At 30.7% G+C, this 20,662-nt stretch overlaps 1 protein-coding gene across 1 annotated transcript in view; it reads left to right on the plus strand.

Moving 5' to 3' along the window:
• Positions 1 to 1,402: 1,402 nt before the first annotated feature.
• Positions 1,403 to 20,662, plus strand: part of LOC117179435 (neural-cadherin) — a 392,316-nt gene continuing 373,056 nt past the window's right edge. Inside the window, exon 1 of the mRNA XM_033371218.1 lies at positions 1,403 to 1,627. The gene's annotated coding sequence lies outside the window, so the exon portion shown is untranslated. The remainder of the gene's footprint in view (positions 1,628 to 20,662) is intronic.

Consider the following 20,662-nt stretch of genomic DNA (forward strand, 5'->3'; position numbering starts at 1 on the left):
GAAGGCGGTTGTCCTTGGGTCGCTCCGTGTTCTTAGGGTCCACGAGGCTTTTGCTAGATCGTCGTATTGATTCCTTTACAGACTGTAACCACCTATCTCACGTTTGTGAGACGTGGTTATGGCTTAAATTTTACCGCGATTTCGCTGGAAGCGGGTGCAATTTTTCAGATTAGCACCCGCTCCCGGCGAAAACCTGCGGTTGTCCTTATGACAAATTTTTAATTATATATACATAGATATATAATACATTATTTTTAAGTTATTTTAAATTGTAAAATATTTTATAAAGTTTCAATCTGTCGTTTACATTTGTTTAACTAATAAGACTTTCCAATTGAAATACTTTAAATAGTGTTTGACGCTAGAAACTGGAAATTGTGAAATTGCGAACTGATTCTGAATAGTCTTACAAAATAAATTATTATTCACTTATTAAATCTTAAGGAAAAGTTGAATTTAAAAAATCTTTATTCATTTATATTCACAGATGATCAACTAAAAATGGTTCTTTTATCTCAAATCTTCAACTCCAAATGCTTCTAATTTTTAATGACTTAAGTCTTTAAAACTGCATTTTAAAATTCTTTGAATTAAAATGTATGTACGCTTTAAAATTAAAATTTTTTTTAACTGGAAGATTTTCGAAATACGCATTCTAAACTGAATGATATCATAATCGAAAAAATATAACAATTTAACCAATTAATTAAAAAACGGTTGAAATCACAGTTGGACAATTATTTTTCTATACATTTATAAAATTTCCGTTAAAAAAAATTAATTCACTGTCATTTCCCGGTTTTACCCGATCTCATAAAATTTTCGGTTTCCTGGTCCAGCGGTTACCCTGAACTGCATTGGAGTTTAATATAGTTAATTTAAAGAAATTTTATAATAAAACAAAATGAGTGCAAGCGAATTTTACTATATTCAGGTGAATTCAAGTTGTACAGAATTCACCTAAATTGAACTGAATACTCATGCACAAATTTACATCCATACATTCACCTAACGCAGGCACTCGAGAAAACGCACACCCCAAGTCCTGAAACTCACCCCTCACACGTGCACGAGCCAACACAGGAAAGGGGACGTCGACTCGGGCACGGGTCGCGTTAACACACAAGGGTGAGGGACTGGGGGGTGACGACGCATCGGGTATCGGCTTTGCTCGCGTGTGGGGTGCGCGGTCCGAGGGGTTGGAGGGGGCAGTCTGCCTCAGGAGGGGGTCATTGACGGGGGGTGGGGGCACACAGAGCGGCGTACGCACAGCGCATAGGGTGAGCCGGAGAGGGAGTTAGCACGCCCGACGGAACAGCTCCACTACGAGTTTTATACAACGATCCGGGATGCCCGTTAAGGTAGTGGTCCGCGCCCCACAGCCGTGACAACTTGAACTGCTGTCGCTGATCCACGTTTCGAGATCCAGAACGAACGTGAAGACAACGACGCCCCCTATCCCTTCCCTTATCGACCCTCAACCACGAGTCGCGAATTTATGCCGATTTTAGAGACAGGTCAGCGAAAAAGACCGGTGTGATTGTAACCACGCGTATTCGCGAGTGCAGTGTCAACTGGGCGAGGATTTTTAAGGGTGTTTCATCGGCTGATGACCGGGGAGATCCAGGTAATTTGGATTTTCAGTGGAGGAAGTTTGAATTAAAAGTCGAGGAAAGTTGAATCAAAAGTGGAGTGAGATATCGAAGATGAAAGAGAAAATTTGACAAGAGATCAAAAATATCGCGGCCATTAAAAGTGCAATATTTTCGGGGTGAAAATGAATCGCGCGCCGGTTACCCGGCGCACAACCAGGGACTGTCATTTCATGTGAAAATGGATTCTGTAGTGTTGCTCTCTTTTAGGGGTGATTTTTTGCGTAAATCTGGAGTATATGGGCAATTGTGCTTACACGCACGTGCGCGAGTGCAATCAGGGTTGGAATAATTAGTGACGAAGGGGGACGCTGTGGTTATTTGAATCCCAGTGTCAGTGACTCGAGTTTTGCCACTTTTCTGGATCAATTGTTTATAAAATTCAGAGGATCGTGGAGAAATGTTTAGTTTCGAATTCTGAAAATAGGTCACACGTGCTTACACAAAATGATTTTTCTCATCATTAATCAATTTTTGTTTATGTTCTTGGTTAGGGGTGAAGAAAAATTCTTGAAGATATCACCTTGCTCTAATTTCTGCGTCTAGTTCTCGAAGGGTTAATGCTTCGAGGGTGTAAAGACATCGGTATAAATATCTGTTATGTGATCGAAACCACTTTCAACGAGTATCATATAATATACTCTAGGGGTTGGTTGTATAGATATCCAGGAAATGAATAGCAGGAATGGAAATTCTTTACAAGATAGAAATTATCTAGATTGACTAAAAAATATTTAGATTTGCGAACATGATGTGATAAGATCAGAAGATGAGTATCAGGGTTTGAAAATTAGAGATTGAGAGATAAAACTTTTTTTTATCAACCTACAACCATTTCTCTACACTGCGCACAAGGCTTAAGTTCTCCTGCGCAAATTTTAAGACAGCACTAAATTACTAAAAAAACCTAAATTACTAACATGATAAAAATATATTTTGTAATAATCTAGGATCAACCTGTTAACGTTCATGCTCAGCTGATAATTTCTGAAAGAAGTTTTCCATCAACTAAGGGGTACTTTCACTTAACTGATATTAAGTTGTGGGGCCACCAATAATCACAGAATTACATTAAAATCAAACTGAGATCAACTCTATATCTACTAAAAGATCTTTGCACAGGTTTTCGAAAAAAGGGGTCATTTTGGTTCGAGTGTCTATAAAGTGTAAAGTGTATTTTTGTGAATTGGAATCCAAAGGGGGATGCTGGAACGAATTTTACAACCAGTTTTAGTTCTTAGGGATAATGGGGTTACTCGGAGAGCCAGGGTGTTTTCCAGAAGTCGGATGAAGCACGTTCATTTAGGGTATTTTGATGTATTGAACCAATCCACATTGTTAGTTCGGATTGGCATGATTGAAGGAGGAGTTAGAATTAAAATTTTCTCCCACTTTCACCTGTGCGTATTTCACCTGCGCCAATGGCGGTGTCGCCTCCTTAGGTTCTCTCCTACATCCCAAACAGGATTATTGATTTTACGAAGTAAGGAGGAATCGGAATTGTACGCCCTTCGGGACACTCTTTCTTGCCCTTGATCCACTGGGGAAAAGGGATTCTCTTTCGGTAATTTTGCCGCGAGCATGGCCGCCGATTTGGGATTTGGTGGTGTACTTAGGGAGGGGGGGGGCAATTAAATGTTTGGGGTGTGAGAAGCAATTAGAGGTGGGGTGGAAATTGTTAGATGGAGTTCAAAGGGGGTGTAATGCCGTTTGAGGTTGAGTTTTATTGAGTACAAACGGGGTGCATGTAGTTGAGGGGCATTTCAAAGTTATTAACTGAAACTGGTTTTGCAATATTGCGGTTTGGATTATGTTATGTTAATTAGAGTTGAGCAATGAGGAAAGTTAAAACTTCGAGTAGTTGAAAACTTTTGTTATTGATATATTTCGAGTCTGTTCTTCAGTTATGGTGTGAAATTCAAATTATAGGTAAAATGTAGGTCTTTTGAATTTAGTGTCCATAGAAACATCAAACTGTCTACAAATACATTATTATGTGCAATAAGTTCAAGAAATTACTAATAAACGTCTTGTCTGTCAAGAGTACATTTTTTCTACTCAATCTTTCTGAATTTTTATCATAAGAACCCTAGAAATACCAAGATTGATGAATATTACCATATTTTAAGTACTTACTTGTATTGTACTAATACTAAATATATACTTTTTTATCTTACGACACTTATGCCTTCTTGAAATGTTTTAAAATATTTTTGAAGCCATTTAAAAAATTCTGAAATACTTTAAAATTGTACAAAATATATCATAACAAATTGGGAAAATTTTGCAAGTCCTTGAAATCCCCCAAAAGATTAGAATCATTTGAAATGCCTCGTAACATTTTAATCGTGTTGAAATTACTTGAAATACTTGGTCACATTGGAATCTTTTAAATTATTTGAAAATACACATCAATCCTCCAAAATTCGTTAAATTTTTTTAAATCTTGAGAAATAGGAGAAAGAAACTTTTTTGTCGATATTTGGGGATCGAATTAAATTACTAAGTGCAAACAAACTTCAGCCTTTTGAGTTTCTGTATTTTCGTGTTCTTGAGGCAGTGAGTGGCACAGATTCATTTTTAAATCAATAAAATCAATTTTGTTTATAAATATAAAGCGTATAACATTCTCTATAGATTTTTTGACAGGCTGAAATACACAAAGGATAATTAAACAAAATTTAAAAGGTTTTTCTTTAAAATGATCAAAATATTTGCCATGGACAGATTTTTCTACTTATCTATTTTTAATTCGCTTTTAATTAAACAATGTTGGTTTCAAAGATAATGGATTAGAAAATTCCAAATATTAAAAAAAAGCATCTGATCTATATTTCGATTTTTTAAATTACATTTTAGTGGTCAAATTCAAAGAACTTTTAACGATATCTCTAAATAATTCGTCACTAAATATAAATAATGCAATGATATTTCACTATGATATAATTAATCTGTAGTTGAAATTTTAACTAGTGATTTCTTTCATCTGCGGATTTTATCAATATAATAAACATAACGAAAATGATATAAATATTGTATTTTAATAAAAAAATTCATTAATCTAATTTACTAAAATTTTTAGTACAAAATTTAAAAATGAAAAAAAGATGCGAAGCATGCTTCAGTTATTTCTTTCCATACTCTTCCCAGCATCTGGAGAGCTGCTTTATCAGAGGATTCAGAGCTCAGGGTTGTTGCTTATAAAATCGTGACTACTGGAATGTTTTTCTTTTCGTGTCACATTTACATAAGGAAAAAAGGGATTCTGTAAACAGGAACAGTAGATTTACATTTTAAAGAAGTAGAAAAGTATTTACACAACTGATTCTCTTGTTTATTTTTCATACTTTTTGAAATTTTCTGTCTTACTACTTAGGAAGTTCTCAAACGTTAGAAATTATGCAAAAGTTAGCTAGTTTTTATTATTCAGTTCGTCCTGGTATCAATCTCGCACTGGTTTAACCGAAGGTTTAACCTACCCGATTTATGGATTTTAATACCTTTGAATTAGCTATGTAACTATGGAACTATTTTCTTGAAAATTCTTTTTTGTTGAATTTGGCAGTTTTTTATTTAAAATTTAAATCTGTTTTGATTAAAATATTTACTTTTATGATATTTCTTAAAATATAATATTTTTTGTTCATAATTAAACTATTTAGTTATTGGTTAAACCACTTTGTTCAAAAATAAATTTCTTTTTATCATTCATAATATTAGTTGGAAATTCATCTCTTTGGTTATCAATTTTTTTTGTAGAAAGTTAATGTTTATGATTCCAAATTCATTTTTGTTGAATATGAAACTACTTAGTTGAAAGTAGAATTACTTAGATAAAAATGCATTGTTTTTATTGAAGATTCATCTAAAATTCAACTACGTAGTTGTACATTCGTCCTCTTGGGTTAGAAATTCAATTATTTTGTTAGAAACACTTTTTTAAATAAAAATTCGACTATATTCTTTGATAATTGGTTTTTTATTTTATTTCTTGGTTTAAAAATACATTTTTTTGTTGAAAATTCAACAATTTCCGTGAAAAATTAATCAATTTGGTTGAAACTCAACTTTTTTGTGGAAAATTTATAGTTTCTGTTTGAAAATTTAACAATATGATTAAAAATTATCTTTTTTGTTGAAAATTCATATTTTTGGGTTGAAAATTCAATAGTTTTGTAGGAAACTTGTCTTTTTGGCTGGAAAATTAAAAAATTGGCAAAAAATTCAACTATTTTGTTGAAAATTAACTACTTGGTTTTTTTGGTTGAAGATCCATGTATTTTGCTAAAAATTCATATTTTTGTTTAAAAAAATAAACAATTTTTCGCTAAAAAGTTATGTTTTCAGAATGAAAAATCAATTGTTTTGTAAATTTTTTTTCTTGGGTTACATGTTCAAATATTTTGGTTGAAAATTCAACTATAAGGTTGAATATTTGTCCTTTTTGGTAAAAAAAATACTTTTCTTATAACAAATGCATAATGTTTATTTGAAAAGGCAACTGATGTGTATAAAATTCAATTATTTTGGTAAGAACTCATCTGGTTGAAAATATATTTTGTTGTTGAAAATTCATATCTTTATATTGAAAACTTAATTGCGTTATAGAAAATTTGATCTTTTGCTTTAAAGCTTCTACTATTTTGTTAAAAATTTATATTTTTAGTTTCGAAATTAAATATTTTCGTAGGAAATTCGTCTTTTTGGTGAAAAATAAGATTATTTTGTTCAAGAGTTCCTATTGTTGTTTTAAAGTAAACTTTTGTGATGGATAATCTATTGGATAGAACATTCTTCTTTTTGGTTTCAAAATTAATTTTTGTTTTGTAAAAATATATTGTTGGTTTGAAAAGTCAACTTCTTTGTTTTAAATAACTTTTTCGTTGAAATTTCATATTTTCTGGTTGAAAATTCTTTTTTTTAGAAAATTCAACCATTCAGTAAAAATTCCTCTATTTCATTAAAAATTAACATGTCTGTTGAAAATTTTAATTATCTTGTGAAAGATTCATATTTTCCAATTTGTTTAAAATTTATTTTTTTTTGTTTAAGATTAATTATTTTAGTTGAAAATCTATCTCTTTAGTTTATGCTTGAATTAAATGTGTCAATATTTATTTTTGCCGAAAATTTAACTAATATACTTTATGTTGGAAATTGATCTTTCTTAGTATAAAATTCAAGTTTTTTTGTTGTATAAACTAACCTTTTTGCTGAAATTTCATATTTACAGGTTAAAAATTCGACTTTTTCTGTAACAGATTAACCTTTTTGACTTCAAATCCGTATTCTTTTGCTTAAAAATTCATCTTTTTTGTTTAGAGATTAAAATATTTGTTTGAAAATTAATTTGTTGTTTTTAAAGATTTTTTATTTTGGTTTAAAATTCATCTTTTTCATTAAAGATCAATCTAGGCGATTAAGAATTTATTTATTTTTACTGAAAATTAAAATATTCATTTTTTGGTAGAAAGTTGAACTTTCTTAGTCAAAAATTTATTGATTTTGTTGAAATATCGTATTTTTCGTATCAAACTAATTTACTCGTGCGAAAATGTATCTATATTATTAAAAATGCGACAATAAAGTACAATATATTAAGATACATTGTATGCTATAGAAAGCCTTTTTTGATCTCGATGAAGCCATAAGAGATCGCTGGCATGTCATTCAATGAACCACGAAGCAAGTTATAGTAGTGCAACTGTACATAGTTCCGCGAATTCGATTTGGTTCGGGTTTGCAGATTTTCCGAGAATAACAATTTCCTCTAGTTTGTTCGATATTCTTGATTCGTTTCACGTGATTTGTTGGCCTTACTTCAGATTTCGCGGTTCATTTGATTTCATTTTATTTCGGGGATTATTCAGAAATGTATTTGACATTTCATTGCAAAACATTTAAAAACAATTATTAAAGAAATTTGCTTCCGACATACTATAAAATGGGTCTAAAAAGGATAGTGTAAGGTAAAGCGGGACACTCGGAATCTTGCATTTCGTGATTTGCTATTGCATTTTCTAGATAAGAAATAAATGTCCGCTTTACCACACATGTCCAATTTAACCCTATTTGTTAGCCGGCTTGTCTGTCCACATTCAAGCTCCAATCTTTCCGTCCACTAATAGCATGTTTTTCTGTCCTAATTTTTTTTCACAAAAAAGTAACTAATTACCGCGACGATTACTCCTTGAAAATAGTAATTTGTTATGCAATAATATGTGTTACATTATGTAAATAACTATAAGAATTAACAAAATAAATAAATCAACGCTGATATTTTTACTGTTTGCAATTACAGAATTTCCAATTGCAAACCTATAAAATTCCATTTCTTTTAAATTTATCATTATCATTTATCATTTTTGCTCACTTGGCTAAGAAACGAACTTTAAAGAACGGAAGCAATATCTATGGCATAATGTTCAAAATTTACTTACATATTCTAAAAAACAAAGCTTGAAATTTCATTTTTACATTCTCATCAGAGAAGGTATTAGATTTATTTAAAATTTGACCCCCCCTAGTTTTTGTCAAATGCCTACGTTTTGAGACCCCCTGAATCCGAAAAACAGGGTTTTACGAATGTTTCTGTCTGTATGCCTGTCCGTCTGTATGGCTGTATGTATGTCTGTATGTCTGTCTGTCCGCCTGTATGTCTGTATGTATGTCTGTACGTCTGTCTGTCTGTGAACACGATTAACTTTTGAAAAAATTAATCTATTATATTGGCCTTTGGTACACATGTTTAGTGTCCTAAACTAAAGGTCAAGTTCGTAAGCCAGTCATTTTGCATAAAAATTCAAAAAATGGGAACATTTTGAATATTTTTGAGACAAATTTTTTAAAATTCAAAAATTCTCTGTACGGTTATTCATAGTATTCAAAAAATTTAACAATTTATCCTAATGACTTTTTTCGCAAAATTAAAAATTACTGGAGTTATAGCATTTTCAAAATCTAAAAAAACAAACTAAAATGAACATTTTATGCCAAACAACGCATGATACGAAAAAAAGTCAAGAAAAGAAAAATGTTGCTTTTTGAGAGCCCTACAAGATTATGATAACAACTTTTTTAATTTGGTCGAAAAGTTGAAAATTCCAAATCTGAACGTACCAAAAATTTTGAAACCACATTTTTTTAAGATTTGTAAATTCTATGTACAGTTGTTCATAGTACTCAGAAACTCAAACAATTGATCTCCATGACTTTTTTTCTATTAAAAGAAAATTATCAGAATTAGAGCATTTTCAAAGTCCAAAAAAACAAACTAAAATGAACATTTTAAGATAAACAACGCATGATATGAAAAAAAGTCAAGACAAGAAAAACTTTGATTTTTGAAAGCCCTACAGGACTATGATAACAACTTTTTTAATTTGGTTGAAAAGTTGAAGATTCCAAATTTAATCGTACCAAAAATAATGAAAAATCCAAAAATTCAATTTTTTGGTCAAACTATGCATGATACGAAAAAAAAATGAAACAGCTGAAATTGCGCGCCCTGGAAAGAACTATGAAATTATGAATTATAATGATATACATTTATTGAAATGATACATGTTTCAGAGCAACTTAGAATACAATTTAAATCAAAATAAGAAACAAAGACAAAAATAATCATGATAAATACAATTTGCTTTTTATTTTGCAATTTTTTAATAAGTAATCCCTGGCAGAATTATATTAAAAATGTATCATAATTGATATAAAAGTGTTGTGTATAATGTAGAAAAGTTGACATGTTGGACAAAATCGAGTGCGAAGCACGAGATACGTGATGAGAATGTGTTCGTTAAAGCCAAAAGAGCTTTAACAAATGAGAGTAAAAATCACAAAATTACAGTTGTCGGTCCGTTCACCTTTGATTTTAAAAGGCCTGTGCCCGAATGAGGAAGAAATGCATAGACTAAGCGCGGAGTGCGATTGCCATCAGTCGCATGCCATAGGTGCGCTCAAACTCTCGAGCTAAGCATTTTTATCGAAAGAGAATTCACAATCACAAAATTACAGTGGTGTAAATTCAATTGTAAATCTTAAAAGTTTAAGAATTTGAATTTACTAATAGTTAACTTCGAAGATTTTCAATCGTAAATCTTCGAAATTGAACTTTTTCGATCAAACAAAACGTTCAAAATTACATTCCTTAGAAATATAAGTCTCCAAAATTTAATAATTTTGAATTCTATGTTTTCAAAATTGTGAAAATTTTAATTGTAAATCTTTAAACTGGTAGAACTTTAATTTTCAAATTTTCAAAACTGAAGAATTTTATTAATTTACATTCAAAATTTCTTTAATTTCAAAATTTTACGATTGAAAATTTTACTTTGGATCTTAGAAATCATCAGAATTAAATAATTTCTGGTTATACATCTTTTACATTTAAGAATTTTTTAGTGTAACTATTCAAAATTGCCGTATTTCAACTTGTAATTTAAAAATTGAAGAGTCTGTAATTTTTAAGATTTACATTCCAAAATATTGTGTTTTTGATTATTTACATACGAAATATCTTCAATTTGGAAGATTTAGAATTGAAAACACGAGTTTTGGTATTTAAAATCAATAAAAATTAGGAATTTTTATTTCCACATCTTAAAAATAAAACTGTTTTTTATTGCATTATTTAAAATGCAGAACAATAAATGAAAAAAATTTAATTTGAAGTTCTTTTAATTTTGCAAATTTACAAATTAAAGCTATGCAGGCTTTAATTTTACAATTTAAAAGCTGTAATTTGGATATTTTATATTCGAAATTTGTTTCATCTGAATCATTTAGCGTTGAAAATTTGACTATCGAACTTTAACATCATCATCATTGAAGGAATTGTTTTTATGCAACCTTATAAAAATTAAATTTTCCAAAAGAAAACGTTCAAAAATGACATTCTATCAAAATATAAATCTTAAATATTGAACAATTTGCAATTCTTTGAGTTAAAAATTCAAATATTTTTAATATATTTAAGTAATTTTAGAGGATTTTAAACGGTTTTAAAAACGTGAGTGTATTTTTTAAGATTTCAAGAAATTCTCAAGTGCTTTAAAAATTTGCTTTAGAGCATGTTTTTATAGCTTTGGAGCATTTTAAAGATTCCAATTAATTTCCAATATATTTAAATTTTTACATTCTCATCATTTATGATTGAGGAAGTATTAAAATTGTCCGAAATTTGACACCACTGTTTTTCAACGGATCTCCACGTTTCGAGACCCCCTGAATCCGAAAATCAGGTTTTTACGATGGAGTCTATCTGTCTGTCCGTCCGACAAAAATTGAAAAAGTGAGCGCATTTTGAAAATTTTTGAGACCACTTTTTTCTGAATTTGAAAATTCTATGTACAGATATATATAGTATTAAAAAGGACAAACAATTTATCCTTATTACTTCTTTTGATGAAAAGAAAATTTTCAGCGTTATAGCATTTTCAAAATTTATTAAACCAACCGTAAATCAAAATTTGAACCCAAAAAACGCACGATATGAAAAAAATTCAAGACAAGAAAAATATTGCTTTTTGAAAGCCCTACAGGATTATTATAACAAATTTTTGGATTTTCTTGGAAAATCGAAAATTAGAATTTTGATTGAACAAAAAATAATCCAAAATTAAAAATTCCATTTTATGGTCAAACTATGTAAGATACGAAAAAAGATGAATCCACCAAAATTGTTATCCCAAAAAAGACCTACACTTTCGTTAAGAATCACTTCTTGATAGGACGCGTGATATTAGTTTTCTTCGTGAAAATAACATTGAAAATAAAAAAAAAATAAAAAATAAAAAACTGTGTGGAAAAACGACGAAATTTACGAGAAAAAAAGAGTCAAAAAACCTTGTTTACAAATGTCTGTCGAAAATCGAGCGCGCAGTGCGAGTTTCAAGATGAGAATGTGTTCCTCAAAGCCTACAGAGCTTTGAGTAACTTAATCTTTGACTGTACTTAATTAAGTTGACAATTCAGAATATCCAGGCGCATCAAAATACTGCTAGATAAAAGAGATCTTTTTAATAAAGTTTTATTCAAACATTAAAAACGTAAAGAATAAATATCCGAGCGCGAAGCGCGAGTTCAACCGTCGCGTGGCCTGGGCGCGCGCAAATTAGCGAGCAAAGCTAGCCGCGCGCCAGGCGCGCGATGAGGATGTGTCCGCGAAGCGTACAGATTTAAAAAAATATTTTTTCTTTCATAGTCATAAACAACTTTTTGAGCAAGATGCGAAACCCTTGTAAAAAACGCAACTAACATTTTCTTATGTTAATTGATATCGACCAGGTAAGAATTTATTCAGAAGATGTTGTACTTTGATGGTATACTGTTTTATTTGCTGTCGCGAGTTTTTCTATTGACAATATTTTGAAAGAACCCATTTTTTCATTTAAATTGACCTATAGTTGAATTTTTCCTTTGTTGTAACAGCTTCTTATAGTATTGTATGCTTCGCTAATCCTAATTTATGTTTTAAGGAGCCATCCATATACCACGTTGACACTTTAGGGGGGAGGGAGTATAGCGAAATTCCACGCTTGTCCACGAGGGGGGCCGGGGGTTGGGCTAGAATCCACGTGGACACACATTTCAATAAAACTGTGGAAAATATACTAAAATGAAAGAAGGTATACTCTAGGTATACTCGAGCTTTTATATTGTGCTTGTGCATAATAGAGTTTTTATTTTAATTATATTTTTTCACGACTTTTTCTTTGCAATTCGAATCATTTTTAAGCTCACGTTCCTAACCTCATCCAAATTTTTTCAGCCGATTCATCGCTCCTTTTGGACTTCTTATAGTCCGGGAGCTCGCAAAAATTCTATGGACGTCATTTTAGTACTCACTAAAATTTCAGATTCTTTTCTTTTCCTAGTCAACAGTTTGAAATTCGTTGACTTACTAACAGCCGTTGGTGCATTTTGCAACAATTTATCGTTAAACTGGTCAAAAAGTAGTACTCTTGAAACACACATGGAATGATGGTTTGAATGCTAAAAACTAACAAGAAGTTTGCCTGGCAGCTTCTCGGTGGTGCCAAAGTTGACTGGCAGACTGTCTAGCATGTGGAAAATTCAAGTAAAAAAAAAGTTATTTTAGTACTCTTTAAACCCATTGAGGGTGATTTTTTTGGTGCAAACAACTAACAAAGAATTTGACTGGCAGCTCCTGAGTAGTGCCAAAATTGACTGACATTTTAATCAGGACACCTCTCTAAAACTAATATGTATATAAAAAAAAAGAAACTACGTAAATCTCACTTTTTACGTCAATTCACAGCTCGCAACAATGGGTTTCAAGAGTACTAAAATGATGTTTCTTCACTCGAATTTTTTGCATGTTTGACAGCCTGCCAGACAACTTTGGCACTACCGAGAAGCTGTCAGTCAAATTTTCGGTTAGTGCTGAGCATTCGAACAATAATACCCAGTGGGTTTCAAGAGTACTAAAATGACGTTTCTTTTCTCGAATTTTTGGCATGTTTGACAGCCTGCCAGTCAACTTTGGCATCACTCAGGAGCTGCCACTCAAACTTCTTGGTAGTTGTTTGCACCTAAAAAATCATCCCCAATGGGTTTCAAGAGTACTAAAATTACGTTTTTGCTCTCGAATTTTTACATGTTCTACAGTCTGCCAGTCAACTTTGGCACCACTCAGGAGCTGCCACTCAAACTTTTTGGTAGTTGTTTGCACCGAAAAAATCATCCCCAATGGGTTTCAAGAGTACTAAAATGACGTTTTTTTCACTCGAATTTTCGACCAGTTTAACGATAAATTGTTGCAAAATGCACGAACAGCTGTTAGCCAGTCAACGAATTTCGAACTGTTGACTATGAAAACAAAAGAATCTGAAATTTTAGTGAGTTTTAAAATGACGTCCATGGAATTGTCGCGAGCTCCCGGACATTTTGAAGACTAATAATATCTATATTTTCATAACATATGTCCACGCGGGCAAAGTACAAGGGGGGATGGTGTTTGTCAAAATTCCACAGCTGTCCACGAGGGTAGGGGGAGGGGGCGGGTCAAAAAGTGGTGAAAAATGGTCCACGTGGTATATGGATGGCCCCTTACCAGGTAAGAATTCATTTAGAAGATGTTTGATTTTGTAGGTGTACTGGTCCATTTACTTTTGACAATTTCTTTATGTTTAATCCTTCAAAAGAATCCATCTCTATAGTTGCTTTGTTCCATTGGTGTATCGTCTTTCCATCGTGTTGTATGATTAGCTAAGACTTATTGATGTTGACCAGGCAAGAATTTATTTAGAAGATGTTCGATTTTGTTTGATACTGGTCTATTTACCTTGACAGTTTCTTTATGTCTAGTACTTTGAAAGAATCCATCTGTATAGATGCTTTGTTCCAATGTTGTATCATCTTTCTATAGTGTTGTATGATAAGCTGATGTTCATTTATGTTTACCAGTCAAGAATTTAAGTAGAAAAAGCTTGGATTTTGTTGGTATACTGGTGCATTTACTGTTGACAATTTCTTTGTTTCCAATCCTTTGAAAGAACCCATCTATATAGTTGGGTTTTCCAATGTTGTATCATCTTTCAATAGTACAGATAAGAATTTAATTCGAAGATTTTGGATTTTGATGCTATATAGGTCAGTTTACTCTCGACAACTACTTTCTTTCAAATCATTTCAAAGAACTCATCTCTATGGTTGGTTTGTTTCATTGTTGTATCGTCTTCCAATAGTATTGTATAATTAGCTTGTGTTAATTTAAGATGATCTGGTGATACTGATATATTGGTATATAATGTTAATACTGAACCAAGTATACTGGTCCATTTACTCTGGACAATTTCTGTATTTCCAATCATTTCAAAGAACCCATATGTGTAGTTGGTTTGTTTCATTGCTGTATCAACTCCAAATAATACTGTATGATTGGCTGATGTTAATTAATGTTCACCAGTTAAGAATTTTAATAGAAAAAGGTGTAATTTTTTTTAAATACTGGTACATTTACTGTCGACAATTTATTTATTTTCAATATTTTGAAAAAACCCATCTGTATAGTTTGTTTGTTCCATTGATGTAGCATATTCCAATCGTGTGGTATGATTAGCTAATTTTAATTTATGTCGACCAGGTAAGAAATTAATTAGAAGATTTTATATTTTGTTGGCACACTGGTTCATTCACTTTGGACGACTTCTTTATTTATAATCCTTTGGAAGAACTCATTTGTATAGTTGGTTTGTATTGTATTGTAATCTTTCAATCAGTTTATTTACTAAATGATGTAATGAAGTACAGCTTGGCCTTGATCGCTTGTCCATTTATTTATTAAAAATCAACTGGTTTATTTACTGCCGAAAGTTTCTTTGCTTCCAATCGTTTAAAAGAAACTCATCTGTATAATTGGTTTGTTCCGTTGTTCTATCATCTTCCAATCGTTTTGTATGATTAGCTCATTCTGATTGATGTTGACCAGGAAAGAATTCAATCCAAATATGTTGGATTTTTTTGGTATTCTGGTCCAAAGTGCCAGTATACCAACAAAATCCAACATCTTCTAAAGCAATCGATATTCTTAGAAGGCAACCAACGTCAAATTTGACGTAAATTAAATGACATTTCGCTTTCCTCATGACATCTGACATGTGTACGTTTTCAATTACAAGTTCGATTATGTAACTTCAGATCGATTTCAAAATCGCAAGGAAACGTTATTTCACCACGTACGTGTCGGGATCGATCAACGAGTTTGAACCTAGACTGACATGTATGCTTCATTTCAAACACAATTTTCATCCACATCCCGTATCGAATTAAAATCGTCGTTTTTGCTCTATTGACACTACAATCCCAAATCCCTTTTCACATGCCGATTTCCCCACTTTTCCGGTACATTGGAAGGCAAAATCAGAAATCGGTTTTCTACAATCTGCACAGTACACAAAGGTTACGCCCTCTGGGCCGTGGAATGGAATATTAGCTTTGATGGCCTGCCTTCTGAATGGAAAAATATTTATTTCGAAATTCATTTGTACTAACCAAGATATTTAATGCCTTTCTCTGCCATTGACTGAAATATGATAATTTTATAAGCTGAACGAGGTTTTTCCTTTTAATTAAAAAGTTCCCAAGTGGCCGCTCAAAAACTATGTTGCTAATGATGATGTGAGGGACTAACAGGTTTGGCGAATATTTGTTACATAGAAGGGGGAATTAGCCGAAAATGCGGCATCACACATAAAAAAATACATATAATAATAAAAAAATCTTCAACCAAATATTAGAATATTTGGTTGAAGATTTAACTATCTCGTGGAAAATTCATTTTTTTTTACATGGAAATGTTTGGCCTTGTTTTCATTTTCAGTTTTCAGTAGAGAATTCAACTATTAAAGTTTTCATTGACAATTCATATTTTTTGGTTATAAATTTAACTACTTAGTTGAAAGTGCAACCAATAGCTTGATTCAAAAATCAACTATTTGTTTAAAAATTAAAACGTTTTGTTAAAAATTTGTCTACTTTCTTACAAAGTGTTGTTTTTTAGCCGGAAATCCATTTTCTTGTTCGATACTTCAGTTTTCGTAATTGAAAATAAACTTTTTTGTTGAAAATTTACTTCTATTTTAACAAGTTCCCTTTTTTGGCTTACAAATTTAACTATGTAGTTTTAAAGGCATTGTTTTTCGTTAAAGATAAATTTTGTTTGTCAAATAATCATATTTTTGGGTTAAAAATTAAACTATTTGGTTGACAATTGAAATATTTATTCAAAAGTTGCACTATTTTGTTGATAATTCAATTATTTCATTAAAAATTATTTTTTTTTTTTACATGAAAATTCAACTACTTTAGATGATAGTTCGTTTATTTTTCTTCATAATCAATTTTTTAACTGAGAATTTAAGCATTCAGTTTTTGGTTGAAAGTGGGTTTAAATTTTAATTATGTCGTTAAAAATTAGCCTTTTTTGTTTTAAAAATTCTATGATTTTCATCAAAATTTACGCATTTTGTTAGAAATTAATTTTGACTGGAAAAGTTACCTTTTTGGCTTTGCTGGTTGAAAATTCAACTTTTTGTTAGAAAGTTGTCTTTTTGATTTGAAAATGCATCTCTTTTGGTAGGAATGTTATCTTATTATGTTAAAAATTCAACTTTTTGATTATAATTTAATCTGTTCTGTTTGAGTATTCAACTATTTTAATAAAAATTCATCTTTTTGTGTGAATTTAACTGCTTTTAATTTCAAATTCAAATTAAAATCATTTATTGATCAAATATAATACAATATTTTTTGTTTGAAATATCAAGTGTTAAAGTTTTGCTTAAGAATTACTTTTTTTCATTAGCTTCGATGATTTTTTATTTAAAACTAAAAAAAATGTATATCAACCCTATTTTCCCTGTTTTGAGAGCTGGTTTATAGGGCTCAAGTCTGTTTAAATATTATGTATTGTACTTTATTTTAAGCGTTTATCTAATCAAATCAAACAAATTTTACATGGGGGGGGGGGGTGTTCGTGACGTCACGTCACCTTGGGGGTTCAAACTTTATGATATAATTTGTTACCTAATCCTTATATTTGAAGAAGTTCAAATATTATCTTTAAATATTATAATATCCTGATTGTTCGACAAGCTTATCTTAAAATATTCTTAGATAAAATTGCGTATGGGGTTTTGGACATGAGGGTAAAGTTTTTATCTATATTTGAAACCTTAGGCGAGAAAAGTTGTCAATTAAAGGGGGCCAGAAGTGTTCTAGGGTAAAATTATTAGGTCAAAGTTGCGGCTTGGTTTGTTGAATAATGAATAATGCGGAAAGTGCTGCTTCAGGTGTAATTTTAATGAAAAATTTAAAACTCGAACAGAGTCTGCGCAGAGAATAAAAGGCGCTTCGATCCTTATAGCTTTCGAGAGAACAATTCTCACAGTTCGCATCTCTTAGGGAATACAAATCTAGGTTATTCGTTATTAGGGGGAAATAGTTTATATTTAATAAAAAAATTGGTCCAGGTAGTTTTTTTGATAGTATTAGAGGCAGGTTTGATAAACCGAATCCACATGAACGTTCAGTTATTTTTGTTTTCTTAAATCACTTTTTAGGCATTTTTTAAAGATTAAGTAATTAATGTCACTTTTAAAATTAAAAATATCACTTCATTCACTTCTTATTTTTAAACATTGCAAAAAATATGAAAGAGCTTAAAAAAAAAGATATAAAAGTTTTAAGGGGTTTGAGAAATTTCTATTGTATTTACCATGTTTAGGGGATTGAAAAACTTTTCATATGGTTTTAAAGAATTTTATAACCGTATTTTTAACGTTTTAGCAGTGATCCGAAATTCTTTTCATCTTTTTAAATCTCTAGATTTTCCTTGAATATTAAAAAATTCACTTGAATTCTTTTAAATTCACTTAATTCTACCAAATTTAATTGATTGAATTGTATGGCGAAAATATTAATTTTTAACAAATAAAAAGAATGAATTTTTAACAAGGTCGCCTAATTTTTAACCAGATATGTAAATCAATAAAAAAATAAATCAAAGTAACTAATGTTTCAACTAAGTAGTTGAATTTTTAACAACAACAAAATTTTTATTTCAAATAAGAAAATAGCTGAATACAAAAAAAAGAAAAGAATTTGTAACAGAAACGTTGAAAGATTCCACCAAACAGATTTTTCAATCAAAAAAGGAAAAAATGTCAATCAAATTGTTAAATTTATAATCCAAAAAGGCGAATAATTATAAAAAAATAGCTAAATTTTTAACTCAAAAATACAAATTTTTCACCAATAGTTTAATTTTTTAGTCGCTTTTTTAAGTTTCAAGTAAAAAATTCGCATTTTTTACAAATTAATTGAATCTTGATTCAAAATGGATTATATCTTAACCAGGCGTAGGGTTTCAAATATTGGTAGAAATTAAAAATATTTTTCGAATTTCAATTCATTTGAAATGCACTCTGAATTTTTATTATTAGATTCCGACTTTTTTTGATTTTTTAAAATTCTTTGAAATTCTCTTAAATTTTTTAATTCACTTGAATTTCTTCATATTCACCTAATTATGCTCAATTCAGTTAATTACATTTTTTTAGTTTTTATTCAATTCATTATATTAATTTTTAAGAAAAAAACGAATTTTGAACAAAATAATTTAATTTTCAATCAAAAAGGAGAATCTTTAAAAACAATATTTAACAGAGTAGTTTAATTTTCAGTAATAGTGGAATTTAACAAAAAAAGGAATTTTTTAGCAAAAAGTTTGAATATTCATTTTTAAAAATTTCAGACAAAAAAAAATAAAAAATGAAGCCATTTTTTTAACTCATAGAGACGAATCATCTATAAAATAGTTGAATTTTTAACCTCAAAATATTAATTTTCTAATAAAAAGTTTAATCTTCTTCCAAATTTTTTTTATTTTCAAGCCAAAAAAACGTATTTTTTACAAAATACTTGAATATTCACGTAAAGCAGATTCATTTTAAACCAGGCGTTGGGTTTCAAGATGGAAAGAGATTTTCAAATATTTTTTGCAATTTGAAATTATTTTACATTAACTCTGAATTATTATTACTTGATTCTGAACTATTATTTTTATTAGTTCGAATTCTTCTGAATTTACTTAATTCTACTCAATGCAAATTGATTTTTTTCAGTTTTTGCTTAATTCATTGTTATGTATTTTATACTCACTTGGAATTCTTCGGCATTTTATGAAATTTATAAATTCTTTTCATTTAACTTGGATTTTATTTTTATTAGCAATCGATAGATTTTTTTTGATTAAAACAGGTTTTTATTTTTTTATTTTAACTTGATTTATTTTGAACTCTTATTCATCAAATTATGTAAAATTCAAAAGAATATTTATTTATTTATTTTTTTTTTATTATTACACCGTTAGGCCATTTCCCTTTCGGGGTAGGCGTGACTCACTCGGTAGGGGCAAGGGGTAGTTTGTGGAAGGGATAGAAATTTTTCAGATTGATCCAGAATTCTCGTGCTATTTAAGTAAATATCACGTTCGTTCCGCAACACTGCTCCGACCCAGGTTGCTGATCAATCTCTCTAGCAATCACCCCAAGCGAAGAACCTCACGAAGTCGTTATGTAAGGTTCCCCACTTGGGTCCATTAATAGCCAAGGTCTTTGTTTCAGGCGTCATTCACTCTACTGGCACTCTTTTAATTAACTATTTGCCGCCATAATTTCCTGTCCTGGCATACTGCTCTAGCTTCTTTTATGTCCATGCATTTTTTCATGCAGGCTCTCGTGTTTCTGTGACTTCTTATGTCTCTTCTAAGTAGGGTCTCATTCACACATTCTAACCATTCTTTCCGCGGTCTACCTCTAGGCACGTTGCCATTTACTTTACCTTGATACACTTGTTTCGTTAGTCGTTCATTTGGAATTCTCTCAACATGTCCGAACCATCTTAACCGATTTCTTTCCCATGTGTCTACTAGCGTCTCTTCTGCACCACATTCTTTTAGACATTTATAACATTATTAATGCACATTATTCACTTTTAGTCACTTTTTAGGTTTAAATATTTCACTTCTTTGAAGTAAATTAGGCTGTAGTAGCCCTGAGAATAATAAATTTAAAATGCCTAAATTTAAATTTAAAAAATGTTTTTATTTCATCTGCAAAAAATTCCACATTGATAATGTTAGAAGATTACGATTTTATTTTTTAAATATATATGGTATGAGAAAATAAAACAATAGAGGAGAGAAAATCAGAAAATTTTACAAATGAAGTTTTTGGTCAAACCTGAGATTTGAATGAACGTGACCTTTTTTCTTCTGAAGGGATCTTTTTTCACAAAAAGACAAGCAAAAGACTGTAATGTAAAGGGAGAATTTTTGAAGCGTCCTCAACCTACTTTTCTAAAATCAACACTTCCTTGCTGAGTGTAAAGAAAACCCTCGATAAATGAGCAGCGGCGGATCCAGGCCTTGGTCTCGGAGGGGGCGATCGGGGCGTATAAGTCGAAAAAAGCAAAAAAAAAAAAAA

The sequence above is a fragment of the Belonocnema kinseyi genome, chromosome 9 (genome assembly GCF_010883055.1).
Source record: "Belonocnema kinseyi isolate 2016_QV_RU_SX_M_011 chromosome 9, B_treatae_v1, whole genome shotgun sequence".
Classification (NCBI taxonomy): Eukaryota; Metazoa; Arthropoda; class Insecta; order Hymenoptera; family Cynipidae; genus Belonocnema; species Belonocnema kinseyi.